This window comes from Equus przewalskii, chromosome 3 (genome assembly GCF_037783145.1).
Source record: "Equus przewalskii isolate Varuska chromosome 3, EquPr2, whole genome shotgun sequence".
NCBI classification, from domain to species: domain Eukaryota; kingdom Metazoa; phylum Chordata; class Mammalia; order Perissodactyla; family Equidae; genus Equus; species Equus przewalskii.
Window position 1 is genome coordinate 18,980,392 of NC_091833.1, and position 22,204 is coordinate 19,002,595.

At 39.5% G+C, this 22,204-nt stretch overlaps 1 protein-coding gene and 1 pseudogene across 2 annotated transcripts in view; one reads left to right on the forward strand and one right to left on the reverse strand.

Moving 5' to 3' along the window:
- The window catches only part of TANGO6 (transport and golgi organization 6 homolog), a 192,532-nt gene that overhangs the window by 119,977 nt on the left and 50,351 nt on the right, over positions 1 to 22,204 (forward strand). The window lies entirely within an intron of this gene.
- On the reverse strand, positions 3,604 to 5,151 carry LOC103545158 (probable ATP-dependent RNA helicase DDX28; annotated as a pseudogene).

Here is a 22,204-nt window from a genome sequence, read left to right on the forward strand (position 1 = left end):
CCCTGGAGCCTATGGCAGCAGCAGGAGACCAGGAAATCTCTTCCCCATTCCCAGAGAAAACTTAGAACCCGAAAATAATTGCAGTCAGGATCCCCTCCATCTCTCCCTTCCACAAGATAGAAAACATTTCTTAAGCTCTGTCACTTCTGAGGCTTTAATGGAATTGCCTTTCAAGTTTTGGAGAAAATAATCTAATCTAAATTGGTTAAGAACCCCTTTCACCTTGGCAACTCCTCTTCGGCCTCGTTCATTCCACCTGTTTCAACCACAAAACTCTAGCCCTCTGATACTTTTATCTAGGTTAGAAAAGGGCCAACTACTGAGACAAGAGTGACCAGGAGGATCAAAACCAGAATCTGGGAACCAAGTCTAAGCTGATATCAACCTAACCTCTTGGGACACCATTTCCTCAGCCCTCCAGGCTCAGAATCACTTCATCACTCCCCTTGCCTCTTCTGTTCTTCCCATTGAAATGACACCACTGTTTCCCCCAGTACTCAGCAGCTCGGTCTGGGATGTATCTGAGGGGACTAACGTGGATGTCTACATCACAGCACAGTGAAGGTTCTTGGGCTGGAAGGGGAGGTTCAGGGTGAAAGTCAAGAGTGGCCTTCCACAGCTCTTCTTCAAACTGCTCCATTTATCACTTTCTAACAAAAATGCACTTTTGCCAAGAGGCCAATCAGGAAAGGGTCTGAATGGAAGCATCTTATAGCCCAAAGGGAAAGGCTACCTTTGTAAACCTTTCTGAACACTTGCCCAAGGGTGACGTTTCACTGGTCCTCAGCAGTGAGCAGGAACACTGTGGGTCCCTGAGGGGGCCCTGGGCCACTGTACTACTTACAGCTGGGGATGTTCTAAGGTGTGGTGGGCAAGCCCAAAAGGAACATGTGGCAGCCAGGTGAGGTTGTGTGTATACCAATGCCTCTTACACAGATGCCCGCACTAGGCCTACCTGCTCCGTTGCCCTCCCAGGGGACAGAAGACAAGTTCGAGTTAATATAGAAGATCCGGTCAGACATTCTCTCTCAGGCAACCTAACAGATCGGTATCTGGTAGAGAACTAGTCGAGAAGTTTCCCCAAGAGCACCACGTTTGCGTGGTTATCCTGCCATGGAAACTGTGAGGTTTGTGAGGTCATCACTACCCAGTGAGGTCACATAAGGAATCTGTGACTTGAGGGGCAGGCTTCAGGTTCCTGGGGTTTTGTGGAGGAGAGTGAGGTGGAGGCAGAGAGGCATCCTGCCTGGACCCTCACACCTGGCCCTCCCCACTCATGACCTTGTCCTGCCTCAAATGTAAATTCATAGAGCCCTCACATTTTCACAACTGAGGACTCCAAAATCCGAGAGGCTAAGGGGTCTACCCAAGGCTACACAGGTAGTGGAGAGGTGTTCTGCTCAATGATAGGGCTCCATGTTGGGACTCTGGATTTGTAGCTAATAGGAACATGAGGGCAAGCTCATCACATTCCAGGGACACTGAGGAGAGATGTTAAAGGTGCTCCAAGGCAAAATGAGGGTCCTGAATGACATCGCAAAGTGGGAAGGATGGGCCCATTTAAATATGAAATTCAAAACAAATTCATGACAAAATGACATCATACAGAATGACAACCTAATTATTACACTCCTCTCTCCCCCAAAAGGGCAAACAACGATAATCCCATCACCATGCAAGAAAGAGGTGTGGGCTCAGCAGCAGCCTAGGTGAAAAACCTGGTCAACGCCGTCAAAAGGTGTTACTAAGAGATAAATTGGTCCTACTCGGAGGAGGAGAGACAACTCTGCTCTTAGCCTGATCAGGCCCATGGGAAGGAACTATATTTCAGGCAGCCTTTGATACAGTGTGGCCAAGAACTTCCTAGTAATGAGAGAGAACCTTCCTTAGGAGGGGGCTCCCTATGGCTGACCTTGAATAAGCAAAGATGGGACATTTGTTGACTGGGGCTGTTGCAGAGGAGATGTGCCCAGAAGGTAGAGACTGCCCGGGCTACTATTTCAGAGGTTGGCCAACCCCAGTTGAGAAGCAGCTTCTCTCTACTTCTAAGTTGCCTGATCAGTGTGGTACAGGATAGGACAGATAAAGTCAGGCCTGATTAGAGCAGACTGCTTTTGAGGAGGGCTCTGGAGGAGGTTCGTCCTGGCAGGTGGGCCAGCATGAGACCCCTCAGATTCTCCAAGGCTCCAGAGAGATTACTTGTCCAGGAGCACCCCTTTGCTCTGGTTGGGGTACTGAAACCTTATCCGCACCTGGCTGGGTCTCTGGGGAAGGTGGAACAGCATACACAAAAGGTTTCTCAACTTAACAGGGTTTGATATTCACCTGAGGAGTACACAAAACAACTTAAAATTACTTGTACATGGATGCTTGGGCCAACCCTCAGAAAACTTGTCCAGATCTGGAGTGGGGCTTAGACATCTGCTGGTGCCAGCCCCGTGGCATAGTGGTTAAGCTCGCATGTTCTGCTTTGGTGGCCCAAGGTTCACAGGTTTGGATCCCAGGCATGCACCTCCATACCACTCATCAAGCCGTGCTGTGGCAGCATCCCATATACAAAATAGAGGAAGATTAGCACAGATATTAGCTCAGCGACCATCTTCCTCTTAAAAAAAAAAAAAGACCTGCACTTTTAACAAGCTTCCTGGGCAGTTCCACAAAGAGTGGTCCAGGGATAGAGTGACCAAATTATTGCCTAAACTGGGTCACTTTTGAGAGTCAAAGTGGGGAGTATTAAAAACTGAGCCAGGCATAGATGTAAACAAGGAATATTCAAGGAAAACAGAAATGTAAAGTAGTTCTGTGCATGTATCACATTTGAAAAAAGCTAGCATGGTGGTTAAGAATACAAACTTTGGTGCAAACAAGACCAGATTCTGTCCAACATACTTGTGTGATTATGAGCAAGTTCTTTTATCCCTCTGAGCTTCAGTTTCTTCATATGGAAAAGAGAGCTATGATTGTACATTTAGTACAATATTCTCTTTTGGCAAAGGCTGCCCTGGGCCCAGTTCATTTCTCTGAAACCTTATCATTTTCTGTGTGTAAGTATTTTTAAGTTGTTTTGTGGAGTATCATATTTTGACTCTGGCTTGTTCATTACTTTAGGCAAAACTTATATCATGCAGCAGAGACTGGAACCTATAAGTCAGAGGATGCTATATGCTTATTTTGCCAGTTTTGTAAAACAGTTTAATCCTCTCTCCTCTTCCTCTGCCACCAAGGGACAGAAGAGAAGGCAGAGCCTGGAAATGCACAGCCAGCCACACTTCTGCGTCAGTCTGCCTTGTATTCTTCTGCCAGTACTTCTCAGAGATTTCACCAAGAGTGCCCAAACCTGCCATGGGCACTGCTGGTGAAGAAAATTTCTCCCTACTGCTAGTTACTTCACCTTTCCCTTTTCCTGGGAACTTAATGGGTGTTTTAGAGGCAGGAAATAAAACCTAAATGTTTACAAACTAAACCATCAGTTGAAAGACCCTTTGTCCTAGGTGTGATAGTTTGGAGTGTGAATCTTCTCAGAATCCAATGAATTCTGCTCCAATGGTAACTATCATTAGGGGAGATCCATAAAAACATCATTTATTGTTAGAAATCATGATATAAGGCAAAGCCAAAATCTACTTTATTTTTCATGAGTCATGTGAAAGACTACAGAGAGCCATGCTCAGAAGTTCACCCTCCCGTGCTGGCCAGCAGCTTACCAGGCCTTCGGGGAGGTGACTGGGCAGCCTAGCACATCCTAATGACAAGTGTGCTCACCCACCCAGGGCACAGGGAAAGATCTCTGTTATGGCATCATATTTAAGCCAGCTGCAATCAGGTTTGCTGGGGCAAAGGCTCTCTCACCGAGGACCCTAGTCCTGGAAGGCTTCTCCTCCGGCGAGCTGCCAGCTCAATCTTCTGAACCAGGCTCACATCCCAGGGATGGGTCACAAAGCTAATGACTGTTCCTGGCACGTCGCTTCCCACTCGGCCCACCCTCCCCGCTCTGTGGTTACAGTCTTGCAGGGTGAGAGGGAAATCGTAATTGGTACCCAGCTCCACATGGGTGCTGTCCAAGCCCCGAGAAGCTATGTCTGTGCAGAGAAGTATGTCTCGGGAGCCCTTTTGGAAGTGCTGGAAGATACCTGCCCTCAGTGAGGCTGGCATTTGTCCCTGCAGCCTGAGGTGTTGGATTTTGTGGTCATCTAGAATATAGCCTAGCCAGTTCACAGTGCTGGAGCTATTACAGAACACCAGAACGCTTCCTGAGGGGCCCGTCCTATATGCTCTGTCATGCTGCTTGAGGATCTGTACCAACTCAGTCACCTTCTCTGCTCCCTTCAGCCTCATAAATGTCTGTCTGACATGGGATGTGACACAGTGGAGCTTGGAGCTGGTGATAGTGGTTAGAGAGTCTGGGCTGGCAACTTGACTCAGCAGCTGGCTTACACCTTCGGGAAATGTGGCCCCCACCAGCACTAACTGAGCTTTGGGATTGAAGGGGTCTTTTAAGTCAGCTGGGCCTTCTGCTATATGGCTCTTCTCCAAGATGTAGTCCACTAGTTCCAGGAAGCTTTCATCCAGCAGTGTGTCTGCCTCATTCAACACTAAGAGGGAGAGCTGCTCCAGGCTGATCAGTTGTCTTTTCAGGGCCTTCCACAGAGCTCCCGGAGTGACCACTAGTACATCTGCTGGAGGTTGTTTGGACAGTGGCAGCTTGATCCTACTCCTGCCATGGCCTCTCCCTAGCTCCCACACCTGGAGGCCCAGGGAGCTGCCCAAGGGCTGGGCCACGACCCGGACCTGTTTGGCTAATTCTTGCAAAGGCACAAGGACCAGGCATCAAGGAGCAGGGATACGCTGGGAGGCCAGGTGTGGCTGACCCAAGAGCAGTTGAAGCAGAAGTAGTAGCTGAGGGTCTCACCCCTGCCAGTCTGCAGCGCAAAGGATGTGGTGACCATGATGTATTGAGGGGATGGTGCTCGACTACACGGCTGTAGGCCGACCGACTTCTGGAGCAGCCCCCTGTAGCACGTGCAGCTCGTGGGACTGCAGACTAGAGCAGTGAAGCCAATCAGTTGCATTTCTATACACTAACAACGAGCTAGCAGAAGGAGAACTCAAGAATACAATCCCAGCAGCTGGCCCTGTGGCCGAGTGGTTAAGTTCGTACGCTCTGCTTCGGTGACCCAGGGTTTTGCCAGTTCAGTTCCTGGGCACGGACATGGCACCACCCATCAAGCCATGATCAGGTGGCATCCCACGTGCCACAACTGGAAGGACCCACAACTGAAAATACACAACTATATACCAGGGGCTTTGGGATAAAAAAAAAAAAAAGAATATAATCCCATTTACAATCACTACAAAAAAGAATTAAATATCTAGGAATAAATTTAACCAAGGAGACAAAAGACCTATAATTGAAAGTATAGTGAAAGACTATGACTGAAAACTGTAAGACATTATTGAAAGAAATGGAAGATGACTCATGGATGGGAAGAATAAATGTAGTTAAAATGTCCAAGTTACCCAAAGCAATCTACAGATTCAATGCAATCACAATCAGAATCCCAATGACATTCTTCACGGAAATAGAACAAAGAATCTACATCGCACATGGAACAACAAAAGAGCCTGAATAGCTAAAGCAATCCTGAGAAAAAAGAACAAAGCTGGAGGCATCACAATCCCTGACTTCAAAATATACTACAAAGCTATAGTAGTCAAAATAGCATGGTTCTGGTACAAAAACAGACAGACAAATGAATGGAACAGAACTGAAAGATCAGAAATAAAACTACACATCTACAGACCACTAATCTTCAACAGTGGAGCTAAGAATATACAATGTAGAAAGGAAAGTCTCTGTAATAAATGGTTTGGGAAAACTGGACAGTCACATGCAAAACAATGAAAGTAGACCATTATCTCACACCATACACAAAAATTAATTCAAAATGGATTAAAGACTTGAATGTAAGACCTGAAACCATAAAACTCCTAGAAGAAAATATACACAGTACACTCTTTGACATTGGTCTTAAAAGGATCTTTTCAAATACCATGTCTACTCAGACAAGGGAAACAAAAGAAAAAATAAACAGTGGGACTTCATCAGACTAAAGAGCTTCTGCAAGGCAAAGGAAACCAGGATCAAAACGAAAAAACAACCCACCCATTGGGAGAAAATATTTGCAAATTATATATCCAACAATGAGTTAATCTCCATAATATATAAAGAATTCACACAAATGAAGTACAAAAAAACAAACAACCTGACCAAAAAGTGAGCAGAGGATATGAACATTTTTCCAAAGAAGATATACAGATGGCCAATAGGCACATGAAAAGATGTTCACTGTCACTAATCATTAGGGAAATGCAAATCAAAACTACACTTAGGTATCACTCCTTAAGTGATATGTCTTATCACTTAAGCCATATTATTTATGCCCTGTTAGAATGGCTATAATCACCAAGACAAAAAATAGCAAATGTTGGATAGGTTGTGGAGAAAAGGAAACCCTCATACACTGCTGGTGGGAATGCAAACTGGTACAGCCATTACAGAAAACAGTATGGAGATTTCTTTAAAAATTAAAAATAGAGGGAATCTCGTCAAGATGGCAGCTTAGGCAGACTCTGAACTCACCTCTTCCCACAAACACAACCAGGTTACAACTATTCTTGGAAAAATTACCCTGGAGAGAAAACTGAAAACTCGATAAAAAGAACCCCCACAACAACGGACGGTCCTGACTTAGGCGGAAGAGGCAGAAATTCCTTCTACAAGAGACAGCATCCATTTATGATAAAAACTCTAAATAAAGTGGGTATAGAAGGAAAATAGGTCAACATAATAAAGGCCATATATGACAAACCCAGAGCTAATATCATTCTTAATGGAGAAAAACTGAAAGCTATCCCTCTAAGATGAGGAATCAGACAAGGATGCCCACTTTCACCCCTCTTATTTAACATAGCATTGGAAGTCCTAGCCAGAGCAGTCAGGCAAGAAAAAGAAATAAAAGAGATCCAAATTGGAAAAAGAAGAAGTGAAACTGTCACATTTGCGGATGACATGATATTATATACAGAAAACCCTAAAGAATCCACTAAAAAGCTTTTAGAAATAATAAATGAATACAGTCAAGTTGCAGGATAAAAAATCAACGTACAAAATTCAGTTGCCATCTATACACTAACAACAAAGTTGCAGAAAGAGAAATTAAGAATGTAATCCCATTTACAATTGCAACAAGAATGAAATACTAGGATAAACTTAACGAGAGAGGTGAAAGATCTGTACACCGAAAACTATGAAACATTGTTGGAAGAAACTAAAGAAGACACAAAGAAATGGAAAGATATTCCATGCTCTTGGATTGGAAAAATTAACATAGTTAAAATGTCCACACTTCCTAAAGCAATCTATAGATTCAATGCAATCCCTATCAAAGTTCCAACAACGTTTTTCAGAGAAATAGAACAAAGAATCCTAAAATTTATATGGAACAACAAAAGATCCCAAATAGCCAAAGGAATCCTGAGGAAAAAGAACAAAGCTGGAGGTATCACACTCCCTGATTTCAAAATATACTACAAAGCTATAGTAACCAAAACAGCATGGTACTGGCACAAAAATAGACACATAGATCAATGGAACAGAATCGAGAGCCCAGAAATAAACCCACACATCTATGGACAGCTAATTTTCGACAAGGGAGTCAAGAGCATACAATGGAGAAAGGAGAGTCTCTTAAATAAATGGTGTTGGGAAAACTGGACAGCCACATGCAAAAGAATGAATGTAGACCATCATCTTATACTGTGCACAAAAATCAACTCAAAATGGATTAAAGACTTGAATGTAGACCTGAAACCATGAAACTTCTAGAAGGAAACATAGGCAGCACACTCTTTGACATCAGTCTTAGCAGCATATTTTCAAGTACCATGTCTGACCGGGCAAGGGAAACAAAAGAAAAAATAAACAAATGGGACTACATCAAACTAAAAAGCTTCTGCACAGTAAAGGAAACCATCAACAAGACAAAAAGACAACCTAGCAATTGGGAGAAGATACTTGCAAACCATATATCGGGTAAGGGGTTAATATCCAAAATATACAAAGAACTCATATGTCTCAACAACCCAATTAAAAATTGGGCAAAAGATCTGGACAGAGATTTCTCCAAAGAAGATATACGGATGGCCAACAGGTACGTGAAAACACGTTCAACATCATTAACTATCAGGGAAATGCAAATCAAAACTATGAGATATCACCTCACTCCAGTCAGAATGGCTATAATTAACAAGATAGGAAACAACAGGTGTTGGAGAGGATGTGGGGAGAAGGGAACCCTAGTTCACTGCTGGTGGGAGTGTAAACTAGTGCAGCCACTATGGAAAACAGCATGGAGTTTCCTCAGAAAATTAAGAATAGATCTACCATATGACCCAGCCACTCCACTGCTGAGTATTTATCCAAAGAACTTGAAAACACAAATACATAAAGATACATATACCCCTATGTTCATCGCAGCATTATTCACAATAGCCAAGACTTGGAAGCAACCTAGGTGCCCATCAAGGGACGAATAGATAAAGATGTGGTATATATACACAATGGAATACTACTCAGTCAGCCATAAGAAAGGATAGAATCCAGCCATTGTGACAACATGGATAGACCTTGAGGGAATTATGCTAAGTGAAATAAGTCAGAGGGAGAAAGTCAAATGCCATATGATCGCACTCATAAGTAGAAGATAAAAACAATGACAAACACATAGCAACAGAGATTGGATTGATGGTTACCCGAGGGGAAAGAGGGAGGGAGGAGGGGGAAAGGGGTAGTTAGGGACATGTGTGTGGTGATGGATTATAATCAGTCTTTGGTTAGTGAATGTGATGTAATCTACACAGAATTCGAAATATATTATGATATACATCTGCAAGTTATATAATGTTATAATCCAATGTTACTGCTATAAAAACAAAAATAAAAATAAATAAAAATAAAAATAGAAATACTATACAGCCCAGCTATCCCACTACTGGGTATTTATCCAAAGAAATTGAAATCAACAATACAAAGAGATTTATGCACCCCTATGTTCATTACAGCATTATTCACAATAGCTGAGACATGGAAGCAGCCCAAGTGCCCATTGACTGATGATTGGATAAAGATTATGTGGTATATATACCATGGAATACTACTCAGGCATAAAAAAAGAGAAAATCGTCCCGTTCACAACAACATGGATGGACCTTGAGGGTGTTAGGTTAAGTGAAATAAGCCAGACAGAGAAAGACAAACACCGTATGATTTCACTCATGTGGAAGATAAACTAACACATGGACAAAGAGAACAGTTTAGTGGTTGCCAGGGGGAAGAGGGATGGGGACAAGGGGTGAAGGGCACATTTGTATGGTGACTGACAAATAAATAACATATAGCTGCCATATCACAGTGTTATAAACTATTATGACCTCAATAAAAAAAATCTGTGCTTTTTAGGGGCCGGCCCCATGGCCAAGTGGTTAAGTTCGCACGCTCTGCTTCAGTGGCCCAGGGTTTCACTGGTTCGAATCCTGGGCATGGACATGGTACCGTGCAAGCCATTCTGAGGCAGCATCCCACATGCCACAACTAGAAGGACCCACAACTAAAAAATACACAACTATGTACCAGGGGGCTTTGGGAGAAAAAGGAAAAATAAAATCTTAAAAAAAAAAAAAAAAATCTGTGCTTTTTGAAATGGCACAAAAAAATGCATTTCATTATTCTTTTAATCTACATTTCTTTGCTTATTAGAAAAGTCAAATATTTTTCTCAAAATTTTACTACTTGTATCCCTCTACCATGAATTGCCTATTTATGTTTTTTATCCATTTACCTACTGGGTATTTTTCTTATTAATCTCTATGAGCTCTTTATGTAGTAAAGGCATTAACTGCTTGTCCTTTTTTTAAAAAACGAGTTTACTGAGATATAATTCACATACCCCAAATTCACCTTTTTGATGTGTTATACACACTAGTTTTTAGTATTTTCATGTAGTTGTGCAACCAACATCACTATCCCATTCCAGAACATTTTCATCACTTCAAAAAGAAGCCTCCTACTCATTAGCAGTCACTTTCTTTTTTTGCCCCGACTCCCCAGCTCTAGGCAACCAAACATCTGCTTTCTGTCTGTAGATTTATGCTTGTCCTTTTAGTTGCAAATCTTTTCTCTTTAATTATACTTTGCATTTTAATTAGGGTCTTTTTGACAAAAATTAGTTTTACACTTTTAAGACATCAAATCTGTTCATCTTTCCTTTTTGACTTCTCCAACCAGAGACTAAATATTATCTCTCTGTACTGCATTCTGCATAATTTCTTCCTTTCTACTTACCAGTTCACTAATTTTCTCATCAGCTGTGTCTGATGCAAAACCTATCCATGAGTTTTTAATTTTAGTTATTATACTTTTTATTTTTAGACATTCTGTTTTTTCCCCCAAATCTGCTAGATTAGTTTTGGCTGTTTCCTATCCCTGAAGATATTTTCAAGCTTGTCTTATATTTCTTTGAATATAGTAAGCCTAGCTACTTCTTAATTTGTGTTTGACAATTCCAACATCCAGAGTCTTCTGGGGGGCCAGCCCAATGGCACAACAGTTAAGTTCACATGCTCTGCTTTGGCAGCCCAAGGTTTGCCACTTCGTATCCTGGGCACGGACCTGTGCACTGCTAATCAAGCTATGCTGTGGCAGGCATCCCACATCTAAAATAGAGGAAGATGGGCACAGATGTTAGCTCAGGGCCAATCTTCCTCAGCAAAAAGAGGAGGATTAGCAGCGGATGTTAGCTCAGGGATAATCTTCCTCAAAAAATATATAAATAAATAAATAATGTTTTTTAAAAAGTCTTCTGGGACTTTGTTTCCTCATGCTTGATTATTTTGTAACCATGTACTAGTTGTACATAATTAAACATACAATAATTATTAATTAAATAATTATTATGGAAGGGGATGGAGAGTTATTGCTTAATGGTTATTGAGTTTCTGTTTAGGGTGAGGAAAAAGTTTGGGGAATAGATAGCAGTGACACAGCATTGTGAATATTTAATGCCACTGGATTGTACTTTTAAAAATGGTTAAAATGGCAAATTTTATCTTATATATATAAACTTCAAATATTTGTGGATTTTCGAGGCAACTTTCCATTATTGCTTTCTAATTTCTTTGTGGTCAAAGAACATACTATATTGAGACTTTTAATTTTAATTTAAATGCATTGAGACTTGTTTTATGGCCCCAGATATGGTCTCTCTGGGTGAATGTTCTTTCTGCACCTGGAGGTGTGTTCTATAAATATCAATTAGATAAAGTTGGCTGATATTTTATTAAAATCTTTAGTATCTTTACTGATTTCCTATGTACTTGTCCTTTCAGTTACTGGAAGAGGAGGGTTGAAATCTCCAACTATAATTGTAAATATGTCTTATTTCTCCTCAATTCTGTCGGGTTTTGCTTCATGTATTTTGAACCTCTGTTACTGTGTGCATACATGGTAATTGTTATGTCTGCTTGATGAATTGACCACTCTGTCCTTGTTTTTTATTCCTTATTTCAAAGTCTACTTTTGGGGATGTTAATATAGCCATTCCAGCTTTTTAAAATTAGTGTTTGCATGGTATATTTTTTTCTATCCTTTATCTCTTAATCTGTCTATGGCTTTATGTTTGAAGTGGGTTTTTGTAGACACCATATTGTTGAGTCTTGCTTTTTTAAATCCAGTCTGACATTCTCTGTCTTTTAATCTTAGCTTTTAAATAGTTTAGATTGTTTATATTTAATGTAATTTTTATATGATTGAGTTTAAATTTACCATCTTGCCCAACCACTATGTGGGACTCTGAAAGAGATAAAATGATTAATAAGACACATTCTCTTCATTAAGGAATCACAGTCTAATGAAGAGGCAGATGCATTCATATCTAACACAAGGCAGAATGCTAAGTGTTGTAATAGACATAGGATGTGCTAAAGGAGCATATTGGGAAAGATAATTTTTAACTAAGGTATTGAGGAGGGTTTCATAGAGAAGGTGGCATTTGAGAGGGATATTGGAGAAAAGCTGAGATTTCAACAGATGGTGATGATGGATCCTGTAAGAGTGACTTAATCTGCCCCATACCTCCCAGCTCACCCCCCTTTTACCTGTTCTACTTTTTCTTTTTTTCATAGTACTCATCTTCTATAATCTATTTATTATATTTATTGTTTATTTACCTCCACTAGAATGTACATTTAGACAGGGATCTTTGTTTTGTTCACTGATGTACTTTGGTGCCTTAAATTTCCTGGCTCATTGTAGGCACTTGATAAATATATGTGGGATGAATTAATGAGGGAAAAACATAAGTTAACCCTGGAGGCAGAAAGTACAAGGTATTTTTTTCAAATAATAAGGGGTACAATGTGGTTGGTATGACCATGAAAGACATTTGATGGTCATATGTATACATAGGAAGGGAACTAGATGTAGGATAAAATGGCCTAAGTTTTTTCCTTAATTTTTCATTAAATAGTGAAGCCAATTATTCAAAGCTCAATTTCTCGTCTGAGAAATTCATGGTTGAACTGTAATAACATGTATATAAATATTTATAAACTTTATAAATAGTTGAATAAATTAAATAACAAGAAAAAATACACTATCTTGCTATTTGTGTCATCTGTTATTTGTTCCCTTTTCCCTCTTTTCCTCTTTCCTTTGGGTTGATCAAGTATATTTTGTGATTCTTAATCTCCACTCTTGGCTTATTAGCTCTACTTCTTTGTTTAATTTTGCAGTCCTCATTCTAGGACTCCAGTTACCTGTATGTTTGAATTTTTTGTTATTGTCCTCAGGCTCTGTTCTTTTTCTTCTTCTTTTTTCAATCTTTTTTCTCTCTTCTTCAGATTGGACAATTTCAATTGATCAATCTTCAGGTCTCTGGCATCCTCATTCTGCTATTTAGCCCATCCAGTGCATTTATTATTTTAGATATTGTATTTTTCTCTAGAATTTAAAATTTGGTTCTTTTTTCCCCATTTGGCTCTTTTTATATTTTCTCTTTCTCTGTTGAGATTTCTTATCTTTTCATTCATTACAAGTATATTTTGTGTGTGCGTGTGTGAGCAAGATTCACCCTGAGCTGACATCCGCTGCCAATCCTCCTCTTTCTTTTTGCTTGAGGAAAGTTAGCCCTGAGCTAACATCTGTGCCAGTCTTCCTCTACTTTGTATGTGGGATGCCTCCACAGCATGGCTGATGAGTGGAGTAGGTCTGCACCTGGGTTCTGAACCTGTGAACCTGGGCCACCAAAGCAGAATGCATGGAACTTTAACCACTCAGCCCCAGGGCTGGCCCCCAAGCATATTTTCTTTTACTTTAGTGAGCATAGTTATAGTAGCTGCTTTAAAATCCATGTCAGATAATCAAAGTGTCTGTGTCATTTTAGTCTTGGCCTCTGTTGATTATCTTTCTTCTTGAGAATGGGTCATACTTTTGTATAACAAGTAATTTGAGGTTATCTCCAGGACATTGTGAGTATTACTTGGTGAGACTGTGTTCTATTATAGTCCTCTAAACACTGTTAAATTTTTGTTTTAGTAGGCATTTAATTTAGACACAAATTGCAAAATTTGTCTTGCCTGTGGTGGGCAGGAATTCAAATCTCAATTCAGTTCTTTTAGCCTTGGCTGTAAGCTGCTTTAAGTCTGGTCTATACCTGCTGAATTTCAGCACATTTCCCTGAGATCCGAGAGAGGCAGTAGGTGACTATATTCACTCACCTAAATCCTTATCTTATTGATAATCTTTGTCCTGCTTCTTTGCTGCTTTGGGAGTAAACAAAATTAAGAGAGAAGAAATCATTCGTATCTGTCTTCAGACTCAGAACAGGTTTCATGACCTGGCTGAGCTCAAGAAGCCAAGATCATAAAGAGCCACATGTACCGTATTAAAGAATTGGGATTTTATGTTGACTTTAACAGGAAGCCATTGAAAGATTTTAAGGAGGGAAGAATTAACCATAATTACATTTGAGGAAAATCACTTTGGCGCTTCTATGAAGGATGAGAGTGGACAAGACAAGAAGCAGGGAGACCTGTTAGGATGTTGTTGGGGCAGTCTGGGTAAGAGATGATGGTGGGTATCAAGTGAGGGTTTACATGTGAGAAAAAAAGGAAAAAAGATATCCTCAGGTAGGAAAGAAAGCCTGAGAACAGAACAAAAGTGGGATGCATGTGGTGTGAATGGAGAATTGAGACTTGACCTGTCTGCTGTACCAAGTTATGTTGGGTGGCTTGGAGGCAGTAAGGCTAGATAGAGAGGGTGGGGCAGACCACAGAGAGCCTTGAAGACTGGGCAGAGGAGTTTGGACTTGATGTGATGGGCATTTGGGTATCACTATAGATTCTTAAGAAAGGAAGCAACATGATGAGATGTGTAGGGGTGGTTAGCAGGGGGCATGAAAGATGGATGAAGAAAGGAGAACCTGGAGCCCGAGAGATAACTAGGAGCCTGTTGTGGTATTCCTTGACACAAAGAGATGAGGACTTTGATTAGAGGGATGTCTGTGAGAATGGTGAGGAAGAATAGATGTTATAAGCAGTTCAGAGGAAGAAATGAGAGACTGTCTTTTTTTTTTTTTAAACATTAATAGAGGTAGTTATAATTCACCTAGCAACTCTTATTCTCATAGAATTGTTGAGAGGCTCAGTTGAAATAATATATATGAATCACTTACAAATATTTGAGTGTTCTTATAGAGACATACTTACCACTATAATAATTCCTGTCGTGGGGTTGCCAGATACCAAAGTAAAGAGGTGAGATCATCTACAGTGGCAGCCATTGGGCAGATAAATGAGAATTTGATGTATAGACCTAACCTTGGAATACATATTACCTTTCTCTATCAGAGGTACACACTGTGACCCTGGAGTCATAACTTGCTAAGTTTTTATCTTGATTCTAACATTTAATGGCTGTGGACAAGTTACATGACCTCTCTGTTCCTTATCTATAAAATGGGGATAATTTTATAGTGACTACCTGATAGGGTGGTAATGAAATTTAAAAAGATAATATATGTTAAGTGTTCAGAACCAGTGTCCTTCATGGTAAGGGGTGAATAACTATTGGTTGCTATTATTTTCTTGCTATTATTTTTAAGTGAGTACATCATATCCTTCATTCTTCCAAGGTAAAAGCCAACCCTAAGTAAGTAGCCCTTCAGATGAGTAAAATAGGGATGATCATCCTGTCCTAGTCCAGGATACAAATCATAGTTGAGCCTTTTTACATAGCTCATCTTCTTACATACCAGGCTCTCTGTTAATCCATTTATATGCATGTTCTCACATAATCCTTGAAATGGCCCTGAAAAGTGATTCTTATTATTATTATCCATTTTATAGAAAAAGTAACAGGTCCAGAGAAGTTAATGACTTCCCCAGAGTGACACTGCTAGTTGGTGCTGGATCAGAGACTCAGAGCCAGATCTTTCTGATTGCAAAGATCATACCCTTAGTCACAACTGTAATAAATAAATGGTTGTTTGGTTTAATCAAAATTTTCTTTGTAATTGGAATGGAGACTATAAAAGCCACATTATACTGTGAAATTAGAAAATCTGCTGCTTGATATTGGCATGAACTCTTAGAGGCAGAATGTACTTTGGTGACTGCAGTAGCAATAAAGAATTCATTCCTGTAATTAAAAAATCATGGGGCTTTCGTGTTGGGAAATTGCATGATCGACAAACTACGGCCCTTGGGCCAAATCTGACCTGCCCCCTGTTTTTGTACAGCCTGTGAGCTATGAATGGTTTTCACATTTTTAAATGGTGAGGGGGAAAAAACAAAAGAAGAATAATCTTTTGTGGCATGTGAAAATTATATGGAATGCAATTTAAGTGTGCGTGATTAAAGTTTTACTGAAACAGTCACGCTTATTTGTTTACATATTTTCTATGGCTGCTTTTGCGTTACAGTGGGAAAGTTGAGTAGTTATGACAGAAATGGTATGGCCCTCAAAGCCAGAAATGTTTACTATTTGGCTCTTTACAGAAAGTCTGCTGACCCCTATTCTACGGTAACCATTATCCAAGTACATATATATGTTTCTTTGACAGCCTTTCATTGCTTGCTTTTCAGCAGAGTTTCTTTGGAAGTAACTTGTCTTTCAAATCATTCTTAAGTAATCATCCTTTTCCCCCCAAATCAAGCTTTGTATCCTGCTTTAAACAGCAGAAACTTTACTTTTTATAATTAAATCTCTTTAAATAGATTTGAGTAGATATTGCATTTCCTTTCTGAAAATCACCAGCTGCAAGAGTCATTAGCTCAGGAGGTACAAGATGCCATTGGCAAAGGATCCTTTCTTTAAAGATAACAACATAATTATACTTGAATGTTTCAGTGTTTTATTCTGATGTTATTTTTATTTTCAACGTCTTCATATTTTCATCTTCTCATCTCGCTCCCTTGTTCCAATTAGAGTAAATTAAAGCATTAATTTGGATTCTTCATTATATATGTGAAAGGACACAGGACAGAGAAGTACCTGATGTTCTCTTTTCTTTGCAAGTTTTGAAATAGATTCTTGCATTCTTTTTGACTTACGGACTCGCAAGAGAGTAAACCAGCAATTTAATTGAAATGTAATATTCCCTTTAGAAAGAAATTGTAACTTAATTTTCCTTTTGCTGGACCTGACCAATAGTAGAGGTTGATTTCGTAGCACCTGAGGGATGTTCTGTTAATAATTTAAACAGGAAGTTATATTCTCAGACCACAGGCTTCCTAATTTGTGTTTGTCAATACTATAAGGCTAACTGACTCTTGGGCATGCTTTAACGAGTTTGAACATTTATGTAGCAAATTAAATTAATTAAGTCACTGGAATGGTCTTAATACTTTCATCATTACAAAATAGTAAGGAGAGCCTCCTTCATTTAGAATATCTGGGTTTTTTTCTTCTTTCATCTTTTAGAATAACTTGCCATAAACCTGGAACTTTTCCTTCCTCGTGGTCATATTTCTGGGCTTTACTTTGTTAATTCTGCCCTTCAAGAAAGTTCCACCATGTTTCTGAAGTCTGTCACCATCTCAAGCACACCTTTCAGGAGAACTAATCTATTTGTCTTGTCAGTAACACACTGCAGTAGAGTCAGCTATTGCAGAATTTCCTTGTAGGGTGGCTTTGTATAAACTGAAAGTTTGTGCACCAGTTAAACCAATCTTGGAGTTCAGTGAGCTGTTGAGATGGAATGAGTAACCTAGTTAATACATAACTAAGAAAGTCTTGGCATCTCGTTTCAAACTGTCTTTGTTTCTGTGTTACTTTAGTTCATTGAGTTGCCAAAAATCCGCTGGTACAAAGCATTTCCTGGGTATTGTTTTCCTTTGTCCAATTGATATTTATCTATGCTTCTTATTTGCACATCACTCTGTTAGTTGAAGCCATGGAAAGAAAACATCCTTTTGCAAGTCTAAGCGTGAAGTAGAGACCTCTCCTTTCAGTGCCCCTCACTTACTGCTTTTTTCCTTCTCCACTCCCATTTAAAACGTCCTTCTACCAGTGCTTAGCCAGGCTTGACCGTCACTGGAAAATAATCAAATTTCAGAAATTCTCTTACCTTCAGCTCTCTCTTGTTCCTTTCCAGCTTGTGAAAAGGTAGTAGCAAGTATATTAACATTTACCAAGGGGTGGATGACAGCCTCCTGGTGTGCTGCCGTTCTTGGAATGATTTTACATTTTTAATAAGGAGGCTGTTTAATCCAGAGAAATGAAGTTCTAATGATTAAATAGACTCTGAGGCAATACAATTTACTAATAGAAGAAATATTTGGAGGCAAGAAGGTCTCTCCGTCTCTTTAAAACATACCTAGTAGGTCACTTGCACCAACAATAGTCCCACTAACAAGTTTGGTTTTGTTTAATAACTTGTCCCATAGGGATCTTCTCGTGGTTACATCTAAGCCTGTTGAAATCTGTCTACACACAATTTGCATCTAGATCATCCCTGCTTATGTGGTCTATGTGATGAGGTACAATGAAACTAGAACCAGGAAAGGGAGGGCTAAGAACCCCTGAAATCTTTGCCAACCTGCTCATAACTCAGGGTCACCTCTTGGTTATATTACCTTAAAAAGGATGACAGTATAAATGAAAAACCAAAAGCAGCAGATCAACAATTAGCCTTAGGGAGAAAAGTGAGTCCTGACAAGCAGATACCAGTAGGGGGAAATCTCTCCAGGGACTACCCAGCATTCTTGCCCAGTGAGTACTACAACCTACCTCCCTGGCAAGCCCCATCAAGACCAGAAGATGGCTTTGGCTCCAGCACTCTGCAATGCCCTAATATGTGCATCAAGTATAGGGGTTTAGCAGCTTTCACAAGGCCATTTATCAGTCATCTCCTACTGTTAGGAAATCAGAAGTGTTCAGTTCTTTCCGCTTTTAAAATGGTAAAGAAGAGGGGAATTATTTTGTTCTCTTCTTTAGGCTGGAATTAATAGGATTCTAGCCCTTAAACAAGATGATTAAGTGACCATTCTGGTGTTTGCCCATGGACCGGAAAACTTATTCCCTTTATGCCCTGTTGCTTATGTACTGTTTGAACACATAAATTCCTGGATTCTCTTCCCATGCTTAAACCATGTCTTATAAGGCTAAACAGAGAAAGATAAAAATTACAAGGTATCTGAAATGTCAGAGATGTGGGGGAATCAGTTGGCCACATTTATGTCCTTTGTTTTAGAACAGAAGTTCCTGCTTGTCTTAACAGAGAGCCAAGTAAATGTCCTAATGGTAGTAGAAACAGCCCTCTGCCTGGGAGACAAGAGCCTGTCTGTCTCTCAGTAGCTATGTAACCTGGGATCAGCCTCTTTTAAATTCTTCCTTCTTTGTTTGTAATACAAAGTTAATAATATTTTTTCTACCTACTTCAAATTCTCGTGAGGCTCAAACGAGGTAGTGGGCACACAGTACTTTGCAGATAAAGAGGCTTACAGATGCACACAACATTGTTTTATTCCACAGCATTTTATGTCTGGGGAAATAGTACTATACTGTTTCTGTGTACTGTAGCTGCGAATTTTATCTTAACTAAAATCTCTCTCCTGTTCATAAAGGGCTATGTGGAGAAGGGAAACTGAAATCACAAAAGAGATGATTTCTCCAGAGCTGCAGGGGAAATTCTAGACTGAAAAGTAATTGTTGTTAATAGATCAAAATTTACCTATGAATTTTTTTAATGATGAATTTCATTAAAAATTAATTGCATTTAAATTATTTAATTCTCTAAATGGCTTTTGGAGAAGAAATCCTGCCTGTCAGGATCTGCCATGTCAATCTAATTTCCTTCTGACCTTGACAGAAACTATAATCTCTGTTGACTCTGGTCCACATGTGGCAGTAAGTTGTATTCATGAAATGTAACAAGAAGCCAGTAATTCTTTCACTGTATTTCTTTCGGGAGTGAAGTAGAGTTCCAGGCCCTGAAATGCAAGAAAAATGAGTAGCTGTTAGTGAGAACGTAAAATAGTACATGAGCAGAGTCAGATTTATATTTTGTCTCCTATTTCCTCATTGACTGGATCAGCAGGACTATGATCTGTGAGGGCACGTGGCTCTCCATGATGCTACCCCTAGTGGTCTATTCACTTTAGTTCCCAAATAAATGGGAATTCAATATGGGAGGAAGGGTACTTCCCCTGGATCCCTTTCTTCAGTAACCGATTTAGTGAAGTCAAATGTGTATGGTAACATTTGACCATTTTACACCTTTACTCTTTTTTCTCCCCAAAATATCTAATATCAAAACTGAAAGTACAAAAACCATCTTGGAGAAAGGAAGAGCATACTTGAACTGTTTAGATTACAGAGGAGATTTAAACACTGTGATTGAGATCTGGGAGCCTGGAAAGATACAACTAAGATTCAAAGATAAGCAGAGCAAGACTCCAGTTCTTCATCTCCACTTGGGTCTGGTGCATAAGAGGAAATGAAGTAAAGAGCAGAAGAGATTTGGATTGGACATAATAAAAAGGCTGGAGCACAAAGGTTTTTAAATATTGGCAGGAAGTCTTTACAATCCCTGGGTTAAAGTTTGTCAGATGTGGTTTGGCTCAGCCATACCTAGAGATGGGATATTGGACCAAATGGCTTTACCTATAGGTAAGGATCTCTGAGTCTAAATCTTCAGTATTTTTCTTGCCTCTTTTAATAGCCTTTTAAATTATACTAATATTAAAAAAAAAATTTGAAGCAATGAAAGTTAATTTAGAAGGTTCTTAAAAATGTTACCCATTGAATTGCCAGCTCTGAAGTAGTAAAGACTGAAATTATATTGGCACCATCTTTTACTGACAAGTAAGGAAGCAGAGAGTTGGCAGAAGCAAAGCTATTCTCAAAGCATGGGAAAGCTCTGGGTTCTGCTTGACTGGTGGGCAAGAGCAGGACCCAGTTTCTGTAGTGAGCATATCACCAAAGAATCTGGAGCTCCTGCCTCGTTTTTGAGGGGAGCAGCCATTGTGAATTGTCTGTGAGATTCGCCCCAAGCTTTGGTCTCTGAGCTTTGGAAGGCAGAGGTGTGTTTCATATCAGATTCTGTTTATACACATATACCTTCTCTTCTAGGATGTGAAGATTTTTATGATATTAATTTTTTTTCCAACTTCATTGTAAATAGATTCTGCAGTTGTCCTGCTACCTCTCCCACTCTCAAAACTTGCTTTTTAAAAAACAGCTTTAGGGGCCGGCTCTGTGGCCGAGTGGTTAAGTTTGCACACTCCGCTGTGGCGGCCCAGGGTTTGGATCCTGGGTGCGGACATGGCACCGCTCGTCAGGCCACGTTGAGGCGACATCCCACATCCCACAACTAGAAGGACATGCAACTAAGATATACAACTGTGTACGGGGGTGTTGAGGAGATAAAGCAGGAAAAAAAAAAAGATTGGCAACAGTTGTTAGCCCAGGTGCCAATCCTTTAAAAAAAAACAGCTTTATTGGAATATAATTCATATACCATACAATTCACCATTTACAGTGTGCAGTTCATATTTTTTTGTATGTTCTCAAGGTTGTGCAGCTATCACTACAATCAATTTTAGGACATTTTCATCATCCCAGAAGAAACCCTCTACCTATTACCAGTCAGTCAATCACTAATCTACTTTCTGTCTCTAAGGGTTTTCTTATTGTGGACATATCCTATAAATGAAGTCATATGACATGTGTGTTTTTGTGACTGGCTTCTTTAACGTAACATAATGTCTTCAAAGTTTATCTATGTTGCAGCATGTATCTGTACTTCATTCCTTTTTTACTGCCAAATAATATTCCCTTATGTGGATACATTGCATTTTTTAATCCATTCATCAGTTGATGGACTTTTGAGTTCTTTCTACTTTTTGGCTATAATGAATAATGCTGCTATGAACATTTGTGTTCATGTTTTTATGTGGAACTGTGTTTTAAATTCTCTTGGGTATATACCAAGGAGTGGAATTGTTGGATCATATGATAACTTTATTTCTAACTTTTTAAGGAATTGCCAAACTGCTTTTCAAAGTGGCTGGACCATTTTACATTTTGACTAGCATTGTAGAAGAGTTCTAATTTCTTCTCACCAGCACTTGTTAGTGTCTGTCTTTTTGATTATAGCCGTCTTAGTGGGTATGAAGTGGTATCTCATTGTGGTTTTGGTTTGCAGTTCCCTAATGATTAATGATGTTGAGCATCTTTTTATGTGCTTATTGGCCATTTGTATATCTTCTTTGGAGAAATGTCTATTCAGACACTTTGCCCATTTTTAAATCAGCTTATTTGTCTTTTTTTTATTGTATTGTAAGAGTTCTTTATAGATTCAGGAGACAAGTCCCTTATCAAATACATGATTTGCAAATATTTTCTCCTGTTCTGTTGGTTGTCTTTTCACTTTCTTGATGGTGACATTTGAAGTACAAAAGTTTTTAATATTGGTGAAGGTCCAACATACCTATTTTTTCTTTTATCTCTTGTGATTTTAGTGTTATATCTAAGAAGGCTTTGCCTAACCTAAGGTCACAAAGATTTACTGCTATGTTTTCTTCTAAGAGTTTTATAATTTTAGCTCTTAAATTTAGATCTATGATCTTTTTTTTTTTTTTTGAGGAA